At 49.5% G+C, this 11,934-nt stretch overlaps 1 long non-coding RNA gene across 2 annotated transcripts; it reads right to left on the bottom strand.

Moving 5' to 3' along the window:
* Nucleotides 1-3,619: 3,619 nt before the first annotated feature.
* LOC125414329 (uncharacterized) lies at nucleotides 3,620-10,817 on the bottom strand. 2 transcript variants are annotated; one of them, XR_014998674.2, is made up of 4 exons: nucleotides 10,482-10,816; nucleotides 9,518-10,377; nucleotides 6,682-8,828; nucleotides 3,620-4,860 (listed from the first exon to the last, which is right to left on the bottom strand). It is a non-coding gene; the product is annotated as an uncharacterized LOC125414329 (long non-coding RNA). The 2 variants fall into 2 exon arrangements; XR_007236223.3 differs by having other exon boundaries at nucleotides 3,620-8,828; nucleotides 10,482-10,817.
* Between the last annotated feature and the right edge of the window lie 1,117 nt (nucleotides 10,818-11,934).

Here is an 11,934-nt window from a genome sequence, read left to right as displayed (position 1 = left end):
ATCTGGGGAGCCTCTTTTTTTTACTTTCCAGTCTCTAAAGCAGTCCTTGGGAGCATGCTTTCATGAAAGCCATTGAGATAGATGCCAAAGAAAATCACAGGAGGAGCACCTAAATGTGCTCAATAGACAGCAGGTGGGGTATACGAAGGAGCAGCTCCCACTTAAACCAACCATATGGCGACTACACAGCCAACTAGAACAAGCGACCCAACTGGAGCAAGGAGAAAGACACCTTTCAGGTGGGACAAGAGTGACGGAGGGGCTGAAGCGATGGCCAGCAGTGAAGAGCACTTGATGCTCTTCCAGAGTACCTGAGTTCTGTTCCAGCACCCACTGCTGGGTAGCTCACAACTGCCTGTGACTCCAGGCCCAGGGGATCCTATGCTTCTGGCCTCCACAGGTGCCTGCACACACATGCACATACCCACAGACAGACATGTCTCTGCACAGAATCAAAAACAATAAAAGTAAACCTACAAAAAAGGATCAAGTTTTCCACGCTACCATTTGGAGCCGAGGCTTCCCCCAAATCGTTGCTTGCATTTTCATGGCGCAGGCCAGTGTGGTGCCGTGAGAGTGACCGTCTCAGAATGTATAGTGTGCATCCTGGATGCACGGAAAGTCTGCTGCTGATGGGGGCGGGAAAACTGGGGCAACATCATTTCACAAGGTTCAAAATTCCACGTGGCAAGGAACGAACCTCGAAAGTTTCCCCAAGCGAACAGGGCGCAGCGGTCAGGCAAGTGTGCTTGTGAGTGCTTGCCCCAGAGGTTTGTTCAGCGTTCTTTGAAACCTTCTTCCCACATCGCTGCTGCCGCAGGTTCAGGGGAACTGGATCTGGATTGTGACAAAGCCACACACAATGAACTTGACAGCCAGCCAGATTTCTGTTTTCAGTCAGTTTAGGGTTACTATAATCTCATTCTAATGCTTGAAAGACGACAAGTAATAGAATCTCGTGGAGCCGTTCTGCTCTTCGAGGCTCCGGCTTCCCCTGATTACCTGGTGGGCCAGATCAGCTTTCAGCTGCTGCTCTTGCGAGAATAATCATCTGATCAGCGCAGGGTTCTCCTTGCACTCAGCAGTTTCAATGGGTCAAGCACCAAATTAACCCTTGAGCCCCTTCCCTGAGAACATCACACTTAAAAAGCCATCTGCTTCTCGATCGCTGGGATGTGTGATGGAGGAACTCCATCCCTCAGAGTCAAAGCTTTCCAGGACTGCTCTACATCTTCTGGGGTGCAAAACTGGGCTCCTCATAATCTAGAATACATCGGCACCAAGCACCATTTAATGTTCTGTAAGGGCTGTGGAACATACTGGGGAAGGCTGAGTGAATTATTGGCTGAGTTTTACAGGGGGTATGGGGACGGTGTGAATACCTCTATTAGGAAAAGTTCCCAAGACATCCGATTTTCCTTTCAACTCTGTTGCATTTGATCTTGTCCAAGAGATCCAACGTCAAGAATTAAATGCTACCAGACTTGGAGGGTGGAAGGACAGGACCTGAAGCAGCTACCGGCTCTCTCACGCCGGGGTAGGCAGCTACAGAAACAGTGCAATGGAGTAGAAGGGAGTCGGCATCCGTAGATGGTTGGCAGAGGGCTGTTTCTTTTATTGGAGGGCTCCAGAGTGTGCCTGCCCATCTTTGTGCTTTAACCACTGCAAAGTGGGAAGCACAGGGTTTAAGAAGTCTAATTGTCTGAGTGATATAGGTTTGCAGTATGTAAAACTGGCACTATGTACTGCCAGGAACCACGGGGCACTGGCTGTCAGTGCTTTGGGAAGAGGCTGAGTCCTGAGGCTGCTGTCTGTCCAAGGATACGAGGTATGGATGCTGTCTGGGTCCTGGGATACAGTGAACAAGTATGACATTGGTAAGAGATGCTTTTGTTTGTCCCCAAGATGGCAAGAGAGTTGTGTGAGGAACATGAATTAGACAAAGATGTTGGTGTAAGGGAGGGGGCAGGGCTACCTCCTGAGGCTCCCTTATGCTGGGGTCTCAGCGACAATGTGGAGTGCACTATACCCCATTCTGACTCAGAACAGGCCTGGACAGAGGCCCAGGGCCTTCTGTTCACCTAGCCAGGACCCCTCATGGCCTCTACTGTGTTGAGAATGCAGTTGATAAGCCAGGCCAGACATAGGCAGGCCTAGCTCTTACCTTTTACTGCCCAGTACTGGACTCCAAAGCTCTGAGCTGTGTCCATACCAGGTGTCCAACCCTAGGAACCAGGGGTGACAAAAGGGCAGTTATCTTAATGTCCCTAGGTCTGCCTCAGAGACCCCAGCAGCCACCAAAAGGGGTAGCAGTGCTTTTAGGCAGGTTGGTACAAAGCAATCCTAGGCTTAGGAAGTTCACTGACCAGCGCCTACATCCCCTTCAGGTCTGCACATGGGCAGCCCAGCTTCCAAGGAACGGCATGTGATGGCAGGGCCTTTGAGAGATGATCAGGCTGAGGTGAGGTCACGTGAGGGTGGGGTCCTCCTGATGGAGTACATGTAAAAAGAGACAGGGCTTACTGGTGTCTTCTGTCTCTCCAGCACTCTCGGCCACACATACGCAACTGGAAGGTGGTCATTCATTGGCCAGAAAGAGCTGACTGGTGCGGTCTTAGACTTTCATCCTGGAGAACTGAGGAATAGTAAATGCCTGTGATTTAAGCCCTCCATCCTAAGCTGACCACAACAACAGGGAGAGACGCTTCTGTATGATGTCACAGCCAGGCTCGGCTCTGACCCGGAAGGAGGAAAGTGTGGGCTGCCCCGGGGACAATGTGACCACAGGGAAGACAGAGGAGAGCAGACACTGTGACTGTACATGCTCCTTCCCTCCGGTAGAATATTCATAGGAAGTAGGAGACGTGGGTGAGCGTGTGCCAACGTGAGGTTATTAATAAGACAATGCTCCACAGCTGCCTGGCACTTTCCCTGCGAGATGAGATTTACAAAACCAGACCTGAGCAAACAAATCTGTGTGACAGCCACCTGCACTTTAAAGGCAAAGATGAAATCATTTGGGGTGTTGGGGGGAGCTTTCACAAGGTCACCATCAAGGTAATGGAAGAGCTGGAAATACCTCTTAAGTGCCTGCTGCCCTCCCACCCCCCCACCCCCTGCACTGTCCGGCCAGTAGAGTGAGACAACAGAACACAAAGACCTTGGATCTAACACTTGACTTTAAGTTGTCATTGGCCCTAGAATAATGTCCAAAGGTTTCTCTTTCTGGGCAGAGGTCATCTGTGTCCTCTAAGAACAGAGAATACAGGCAGGGTGTTCAGATCTCAGCCTCTGGTGGAAGGAACTGGTATTGACAACCTCCAGCCAGGCATGCAGTATGTTTCACCCTGGGAAGTCTCCTTCCCCGGGTGGTAGCTGGGGAGCTTTATGGCAGATGCCAGATCTAGAAGAAAGGCCCATCAGCTACTCACAGAAATCTCAAACCTCCTGAATGCTAAGGTGCCGCACACCACACCTCCGTGTCTGTGCTCTGTGCACTAGAACCCAGTTCGCAAGCTTCGGGCAAGGTGCTGGAGGTTGAGAATACACATGCAGAGACAAACTGACATATACAGAGACAGACCGACACACAGACCTCCAAACGCTGGTTCAGAAAGTCCCCTTTATTAACACCATGTAGGCTTAAATGCACTGCAGTCAATGGCCAACAGGTGATAATCCCATCCTCTGAGCCTCTAAACTAGGCACAGTTTCTAGTAACTTTAATTAGAAAGTTCTAGGAGGAAAGAGCAGCTGAAGGCCAGAACTCATTAGTCCCAACATCCAACTGAAGGCCAGGCCTCGTTAATCCCAACACTAAGGTCTCAACTGAGTCTCTCCAATAAGATGTGAAGTCCAGACCACAGCACCTCCATCTGCAACCGCAGCCTTCTTTGGAGGTGGGTTTGCAGTAGACGTGGAGTGGGGGCTCTAGTCCATGGTGGATGATGAGATGAGACACACAAAAGGGAAATTCCATGTGATGACACAAAGCAGAGTGAGTACTGCAGCCAAGGGTTTCCGAGAGCCACCAGGGGTCACTGAGGGAAGTCAAGGGATGCCAAGGGGCACCAAAGGTTGCTTCGGGACACTAAAGGTCATCAAGGAATGCCAAAGGTCTTCAACAGGCACAAGTGTCACCAATAGATACCACCAGAGTACCGAAAGTTGACAAAGGACATCCAGAGTCACCAAAGGACACCAAAGGCTACCAAGATATGTAAAGAGTCGCCTGGATACACCAAGGGACAACTAAGGCAGCCCCAGCCTTGAACCATCCGGAAGGACAGCATCCTTATGAAAGGATCAGAGAACCCTACTCCAAATACCCCAAACCCATTTGCAAATGAGACTGCAGACGGAGCTGCCGTGGTCAGGACTTCACATCTTGTTGGAGAGACACAGCTGAGACCTTAGCATTCTGGAAGTTTGAGATTTCAGCAAGTAACTGACAGGCCTTTCTTCTAGATCTGGCATCTGCTGTAAAGCTTACCAGTTACCACACTGGGAAGGAGAATCCCCAGGTTGAAATATGCTGCCTGCCTGGCTGGAGGTTGTCAGAGAAGGTTTGGTTGCCTTCTCTGAGCTTCTATATGCTTCCAGATAAGGAGGCTGGGTAATTAAAGTCAAACATAGAAGATGAAGTGTTCCTTCCTGGGCAGCCTGTGCAGTGGCATCTCCATCCCCACAGGGTCAACTCCCTGCTGCCCACAGTCACCTCAGGAGCCTCTCTTCTTGGCTTCTGTGCCTGGCATGTGTCTCTACTGTGGCCTTTCCGTGATGTTGTCACCTGTAGTGCTGTGTCCTACAAGGAGTTCTCTTGTGTGTTACAAACTGACTCTCACACAGATGGCACCACGCCTGTGAACAAGGAGAAAGACATTGCTGTAAGGATCACCCTTCACCGTCAGCTGGACTAGGTCTGGAGTCGCCTAGGAGACAATCCTCTGAAGGAGGAAGAACCCACCGCAAAGGTGAGTGGTACCATACTGCACCCTGGTATCTGGAACTGAGTGAAAAGGAAGAAGGGAAGAAGCCAAATTGTACTAAGCTGTCATCTCTCTCTGCTTCTTAGAGACCGTACACCTAACACCAGCTGTCCCTGCTCCCCGCTCCAGGACAGCCCCAGCACAACCAACTGCCTTCTCAAACCAAAATCAATGCTTCCTTCTTTCCCTAAGTTGCTTTTGTACGCATGTGTCACAGGATCCAGAAAAGTAACTAATGGAATTGCTGAGAGATGTGACTATAAAAGTTTGGAGAGACTCAAAGCTTTAGCCACCAGGAGACCGACCAGGGTCTCTCCTGAATCCAGGGAATCTCAGACATAGCTGAGCACCAGAGTCCCCTGGAACCTTTAAGAACTCCGATCTCAGGTCAATTGGATCAGAGTCTCTGATGGAACTCTTTTTTCTCATGCAAAAGGCCATTCCCAGAGACATTTAACTCACCCCGGATTGAGGTCAATGACCCAATCTGAGAACGAGTTAGGTCAAAGGAGGAAGCAGAGAGGCTACTGCCTATTATCCAGGTAGAAACCCAGAACTGAACCCCTAAGGGTCTGCTGGTCTCTAGGGATAGGGTATTTTCCCAAGGTAGGCATGGAGTGAAGGAGTATCATGGTGGATGGCATCGGGGGTACCAGTTCTGTGAACCAGAATTCCCTGTTCATGAGGCGCCATCTGCAGACAGTTGCCAAACTTTGGAAATTGCTGACCCTGGAGACTGGCAATGGCCGAATGTACCTGCAGCTCCCAAGACTCATGCTTAACTAGAAAGTGTGTGATGTGTGCATAGCCCACTGCTCTCCCAAGGTTTGTTGCAGCAAGCATATGATGTGGTAAGCAGCGTGTTCTTCCTAGAAGCCAAGGTCAGGCTTGGATACCAATCTGGCCCTGAAAGAGTGTCCCAAGCTCTCCACTGCTGGGGTCCTTGGTGCCACGCATGACTCCGCTGTCACTGCCTCGGTCTCCTGGATGGGGTCTGGAATGAGATCTGGAACCACAGGGCTAGGAGTGAAAAAGGCAGCTCTTTCCAGAAGAGAACAGCATCACAGCGTCCTAGCAGGTAAATTATGGGTTACTGCTGACAGCGAAGCAGCCTTCACTTAACAAAGGGTGTGTCACAGGGCTCACTGTTGCTTTAAGCCGTTGTCTCCAAGTGGAGCTAATCACTTGTTTAGTGATAGTTAATGCTCCAGTAGAAAGGCTAGGGAGAGACAGAGCTGGAATGTAAGCACCACTGTCAATGGAGAATCAATCAAAACAGAAAAAAAAACAAATAGAAATGGCCAGCTAGTCAACTGGAAAATGGGATTGAATTTACATAAAACTCGCAAACATGACTATGCATGAAGGCAGGTAACGTCTACGGAGACAAAGAGCCCCACACTTATTTAAGAATACAGCTAGCGATGGCCCTTTCTCTCGTGAGCAGGAGAAATTGCTCTGAAGTTTAGGGACTCTCCTGCCAGTCTTCAGGACTTCAACACGGTGGCTCTCTGCACTTCACCCTGAGCAAGTCAGCCGGCGAATGGGCCTCGTGCAGAATGAGCTGCCTGGGACCTCTATTACCACTGGGTACTTTCCATGATACCTGAGAAGCCCACGATGGTGTCATTCACACACGGATGCGAGGAACAGCTCACTAAGTTCTAGTTAGTTTCTCACTGAAGTCCCTTACCCGTTGGCACAAACTGCATGGGGCTTCATATCCCGGGGTGCTTTAGTTTCTGCAGTGGGAGTTGTCCTCCTGTCTTTGTTCCCACCTTGTCACTGTGTCCATCTGCCCTTGGTCACTGACCCATCTTGGCAGACTGAGTTTCAACTGCATGCTGTTCAAAGCCATGGCCCCTAAGTTCGCTGGTATGATCATCACTATGTTCCCAATTTCATTTGTTCATTATCTGTTTACCCCTTAGTCATTGGCAGCTTTTCTCCGCACAGTTAGAGGGATATTGGAAAGGCAAGCATGAGTCTGTATTCTTCTTGAAACCAAATCTGACAACCTCTCGAGTTCACTTGGGAAATTTATCTTGTTCACATTTAGTGTAGTAACGGATGTGCCTGAAGTTTTCTTCCTTGTCTTACCCTATGGTTCTTATTCATTACATAGTATCTTTTCCTCTCTTCTCACTTCGGACTGTTTGAGCTCCATGGCATTTATCTCCATTTTTTTTTTCTCTGTTCACGTTGAATTTCTGCACCTCTCCGTGTAACTAGTGGCTGTGCTCTGTGCTCATGCTAGAAACAGACATTTAATGGCTAGATGAAACAAAGGTGCCCTTCTCCTCCAGGCTTTCCCTCCTACAAAGCAAGCACCCTGCAGCTCTGCTGCACCCTCCTTTAACTCCCCGGCAGCCTAAGATTCTTCAACATCTCCAGTTCAGAGGGCTGAGTAGACATCCCACTGACACACGCCACATCCCTCTCACTGCAAATCTCCAACTTCATTATTTTTAATTAGGATGAGCTCAGCGCCACAGAGCTCACTGCCATCCATGTCTCTTCTTTGGCTTACGTTTTCCCCTTCTGAAGTAGGCAACAGGTGGAAGATTGACATTCAAGTTTATCTTTTCCTTATTCTCTAAGTGGAAATGTGGGTGCAATTTTATAATAAAAATGAGATAAAGCAACACCGTTGTATCCGACCAACTGGAGACATTACGAGAGGGATCCCTGGAGTCCGTCCAGCTTGCTGTATCCCAGGGGCATCCTTTCATTTGTGTCTGAGTCTGTGCTGGCTTTGCCCGACCTCGCACTGTGCCAGGGTTTATTACCAGTATTCCCGTTCCTAGTCCTTGAGACAAATCTTATGGCTGTCCCTCTACTAATTATGTTTTGGTGCGGGAGAATTGTCTGTATTCTGTCAATCATGTTTTTAATAAACGCTGATTGGCCAGACAGGAAGTACAGGCAAGAAAACCAGAGAGGAAGTAGAGGTGATGCAAGGAGAACAGGAGAATTCTGGGAAGGGGAAACTGATTCCTCCCACTCCTGCCCAGACCACCAAAGCAGCGGGATGTGACTTGCCAGCTGAAAAAGATCAGAGCCATATGGCTAAAATAGATCAGAATAATGGGTTAATATAAGTCATGAGAGCTAATAAGAAACCTGAGCTAATGGGCCAATCAGCTTTATAGCTTATGGAGGCCACTGTGTGATTTTCTTTGATGCTAAACAGTTGTGGGAACCGGGCAGAATAGAAACCACAACAAGCCAGCCCATCATGTTACAATGTTTTTAAGTTCAGGTGACTTGCCTTGAACTGAGGGTGGGATGTGAAGGCCTCGGTCTTGCCTGGGCTGCCATGGAGTCCTAGAAACCTAGAGGCTAACCCAGGAAATGCTGGGAAACTAGGACAGATGAGCACCTTGTAACTGTCCCCTAGTAACTATGATTTAGCTATGAGTCAGGAACAGCAAACACCCTAAGGCATGGTCCAGACTCCTGAGTTCAACTCGGGCTCCCGATGTTTCCGTTTCCTGGGTGACCAGGTCTCCCAGTTTGTCCACAAGGATACCTTGAGGGTGAATGTCAGTGAAAGAGGCTGTCATCTTGATATGATCATGGAGGAGAATGACGCGCAGATGCTGATTCTAGGGAAACGTACATCAACCCAGTGGAGAAGAAACACCGGGTTTCTTTGAAATCATTTCCTTTCGTTAGTCTCTCAGGATTACGTCTTCAGAGCGGACACTCATCTTTCAAGAATTCTGCGTGTCTTTAGGAATGTAGGGGTGCGTGCGGAGAAGAGAGCAGTAGGGTGGGATTAGCAAGAGGGGCTGCGAAAGGGGTCCCCAGTGTTTCTTTTCTTCATCTCCCAAATACCTAGGGTGAAGGGAAAGCCTGGATTAGATTCTTCATGTGCATCGTCCATTCCCCACGGCTTTCTGAGCAGGGTCAGCAGCAGGCGCACTGGCCCAGGAACCCAGATGAGAGAACCTCCAGAGATCTCAGAACCTGCCCCTTCTGAAGGTGCCATCTCCCACACTCAGCTCGCTTCCCTCATCCCAAGCTGTGTCCCTGCTCTTTCCAGAGCCACAACGGGCACTGAAGCCCCATGCCTCAGGGTGCTCAGGGTGTGGGCAGGCAGCAGCAGGCACCTCACCATCTGCATCCAGGCTTGTACCCAGAGAGCCACAAATCCAGGTCAAAGGTCAATGTAGAAAAGCAAGTTGGCTTTACTTCTACCGTTCCAGGAAGGTGGGAATAATCAGTCCAGTGTCTCTCTCTCTCTCTCTCTCTCTCTCTCTCTCTCTCTCTCTCTCTCTCTCTCTCTCACACACACACACACACACACACACCCGGAAATACTGGTGTCTGGTAGAGGCTGTTCCTCTCTCATACTTGGCTTGGAACAAGTTCAATCCCTTGGTCATTCCAAGGCCTATCACGTGGTCCAGAAAAACTGAACCTCTCTGCTTGGCTTTGCTGTGTCTATCCCTCTGGAGCCAGGCTCTCATGTAAAGAATCTTTTTCTCAGGCTGGGCACATGGTTCAGGTGGTAGCATGCTTACCTAGCATATACAAGGCCCTTGGTTCCATCCTCAGAACCACAAGCAGCATGAAGAAGCATACATGTAATCCCAGCGCTCAGGAAGTGGAGACAGGACGATCAGGAGTTTCTGAAGGTCATACTTGGCTACATTTGAGACCAGCCTGAGACACAGGAGATGCTGGTTAAAAAAAAAAATCTTTCTTTAGACCAACATTGTCAAGCAATCAGAGAAACAGTCTGAGAATGAAGAACACAAGCAGGGGACAGGGTCCTGCTTACTTTTATATCAACTCGACACAAGCTAGAGTCGTCTGAGAGGAGGGAACCTCAAAGGAGAAAATGCCTCCATAAGATCCAGCTGTAAGGTATTTACTTAATTAGTGATTGATGGGGAGGGCCCAGCCTATGGTGGGTGGTGCCACTTCTGGGCAGATGGCCCTGGGTTCTCTATCAAAGGCTGAGCAAGCCATGAGGGGCAAGCCAGAAGCTCCCCTCCACGGCCTCTGCATCAGTTCCTGCCTCCAGGTGCCTGTCGAGTTTGAGTTCCTCCCCTGACTTCCTTCAGTGAGAGACTACAGTGTGGAAGAGTAGCCAAATAAATCAATTTCTCCCCAACTTCCGTTTAACCATGGTGTATCAGCACGACAATTGAAACCCTAACTAAGACAGTCCCTCAAATGTCCCCAGGCCTCCACTGTAGCAAAGGTTGCTCCTTGGGGAAGAGCTGCTGTTCTGTCCACACTTGGAGTGTTCCCAGCTAGGGGCTTTGGAGGCAGCTCTCTGAAGATGAGTCCAGGGTCCTGCTCTTCGTCCTGAGGAGACTAGGCCAACTGTTTAGCCACTTGCTTTCTCCGTGCACAGGGTGGAATCCGGGGCCTCCTGCAAGTGAGGCAAGCACTAAGTAAACTGCATCCAGGCCATGTCTACTCCCTATAATGAGAAGAACCTCCCCAGATGGGTCTCCTGGCTAAGGAGTCTCATACCTGCCAGCGCACCCTGGGTTGCTCACCACTAGTGTCCCAAAGGATCCACTTCCAGATTCCCAACAAGCATCTCCCGGTCAGGCCACCTCCAAGGAGGGTAAGACGCCAGCACAACTTCCTTTGGTCTCTACACCTGGCTGGTTTACAAACAGACGGGTTTTACAGAGTGCGGCCATCCCCCTTGCGCCATCCAGCCTGGAGATTAGAGTCACGTGAAGACGCCACTGCTTCACCTGCCAGAGAGTGGCCAAAGGTCTGTGACTCTTCACCTTTAAAAAGTGAGTTTCCACGGCAACCAAAACCTCAGAGACCATTCACAGTTCAAAACAAAACAACAAAAGAAAACAAGTCAGAGGCCAGGGGCGCGTGCGCGCGCGCTCTCCTGAGCCCTGGGCATGCCGCATCACCGACCACGGATTTGTACAAACTCACAAACTGGCACAGGAAACAATGGCTGGATTCAGATGCCCGGGAGAACCGCTGCCTGGGACGCTGCCTGCTGCAAACCCTTGAAATTAAATTTTTAGTTTGTCGTTCTTCAGCCTTATGGCAGGTGACCTTCAAGTAGGGAACAGTTGGCTGACGGTAGACGAGAACGCAATTGTTGCCACAATCTCTGGGGGGCCCCCTGCAAGCGCCGTTCCCGAAATCCCAGGTCGGTTAGGAAAGCACGCGGAATCTGCGGCCCGCGTTTGGGGTGGCTTTTGCTTGCCATGTTTAATTACACGGCTAGGTCCAAATGAAGGACGCAATTTATAGATTTCCCGCTCCTCCAGGAGGAGGGAGAATGCGGTCTATTTGCAGCAGATAGATTATTTTTCAGGCACTTTAGGAGACACCCAACCCCCCTCGGATGCTGACTGTAAAAATAAGAAAACTGTTACCCAGCTGGGCAACAATGGGCTCCCACCGTGCTTTTCTACGCAGCCCGCAGCTGCGGCGAAAGTGGAAACTCAGCTGCGGGGAGACATTCTTTGCTGCCGCCATTTCTATGGGCAGGGAGGCCTCCCACTGGTCCGGTGTATTTTCTATGCAAAAACTGCAGAAGTAGTGACATTTTAAAAGTTTTGACCTTTTTTTTTCCTCCCCCACGAACCAAAGCATACATTTTTTAAACCTTCTGATAGGATGTCTGTAAGAAACGGTAATAGCCATTATTGTAGTAATAAAATGTTTCGAAATTTGAAAATTCTATATTGACTATAATCAGATAACCTTTATCTGGAAACGGATAGCGATGCAGGGCCGGGAACCACTTCTGTATTGTCCCAGAGAAGGCAGATATGACAGATTTCAGACATATTTGGGAAACAAGATCCCCGGATGTCAGCTTTTCATACACTGATTTAAGACTTGCGTGTTTGCCCACCCCAAAATACCAAAGACTTATGAGGGTTTCGCAGCAGTGTAACCTCGAGCTGTTCCCACCTGTACCAATGTCATTTGCTCTGTG

This window comes from Myodes glareolus, chromosome 23 (assembly GCF_982192425.1).
Source record: "Myodes glareolus chromosome 23, mMyoGla1.1, whole genome shotgun sequence".
NCBI classification, from domain to species: domain Eukaryota; kingdom Metazoa; phylum Chordata; class Mammalia; order Rodentia; family Cricetidae; genus Myodes; species Myodes glareolus.
Note: the sequence above shows the minus strand (reverse complement) of the source record. Positions and strands in the feature narration are given on the sequence as shown.